The sequence below is a fragment of the Falco biarmicus genome, chromosome W (genome assembly GCF_023638135.1).
Source record: "Falco biarmicus isolate bFalBia1 chromosome W, bFalBia1.pri, whole genome shotgun sequence".
NCBI classification, from domain to species: Eukaryota; Metazoa; Chordata; class Aves; order Falconiformes; family Falconidae; genus Falco; species Falco biarmicus.
In genome coordinates, this window is record NC_079310.1 from 21,109,713 (window position 1) to 21,111,040 (window position 1,328).

Genomic DNA, 1,328 nt, shown 5'->3' on the forward strand with positions numbered 1-1,328 from the left:
TGTTACTAACAGCCTCTGTTTTTATACCTCAGCCCTTGCGTATGTCCAACTGATATGTAGAACTATAATTTTACTTGGATAGTTTATTGTTACTTATTTAATATTCTACCATAACATAGCATTTTATTCTGCCAGGTCTTCAGGAGTACATAGTACAATGTTTTCCTTGTTCGCTGTACTGTATAGAGGGTTAATTTTTCCCCTTGTCAGAATACTCTGGTGCAGTAGATATTACAGTGCCAAAGAGAAGAATCATGTGAAGGGAGTCTGCTAAGCTGGCTTGTGGCTACCAGTAATTTAGAGTTGGGAGGAGAGTGACAAACTATGGACAACTCTTTTTTTTCAGGAAACCCTGACAAAGTATTTTTCTTCCAAATGCCTCTGGTGATTATGTAGTTAGGTTGTATTAGTTCTCCTATATTTTCTGTCTCTTTGTATTAGTGTGCAATTTAAAGTCTTCCTATATCTATAAGCAGCTTTGCTGGATGGAAATTCCCCACTAGCAGCTCTTGATGCTGCTTTTTATAATTAGCATTGCACTTTAGGGATGTCTGTGTTTCCTTTTCTTCCACGTTCCCTCTTTTTCAATTCCATACCTGTGAATCCAAAGCTTTGACTTTCCCTTTGATGTCCTTCTGCTGCTGTGACCCTGAATGGCTTGACATTTTAACCATTATTTCACTCCTCTCTGCAGAAGCAATCAAATATTATTCCCATTGCACTACTTTGGGAGATAATTTACTTTCATAAAGAAACACCATAAATGACTATAGATTAAATAAAATTTGCATCAGTGTCCTGTTTTCAGCTGTGATCGAGTTAATTTTCTTCCTAGTAGCTGGTGCAGTGCTATGCTTTGGATTTAGGATGAGAATAATGTTGATAACACACTGATGTTTTAGTTGTTGCTAAGTAGTGCTTACCCTAAGTCAAGGACTTTTCAGTTTCCCATGCTCTGCCAGTGAGGAGGTGCACAAGAACCTGGGAGGGAGTAGAGCCAAGACAGCTGACCCAAACTAGCCAAAGGGATATTCCATACCACAGAACATCATGATCAGTATATAAATATAAACTGGGGGGAATTGGCCAGGAGCCTCTGATCTCTGCTCATGGACTGGCTAGGCATTGGTCAGTGGGTGGTGAGCAATTGCATTGTGCATCACTTAAGGTTTTTTCCTTTGGGTTTTATTCTTCTCTGTCTCTCTCCTTTCCATTACTAATATTACTATTATTATTATTGTTATTAATTTTATTTCAATTATTAAACTGTTCTTATCTCAACCCATGAGTCTTACGTGTTTTTTTCCAATTGTCCTCCCCATCCCACC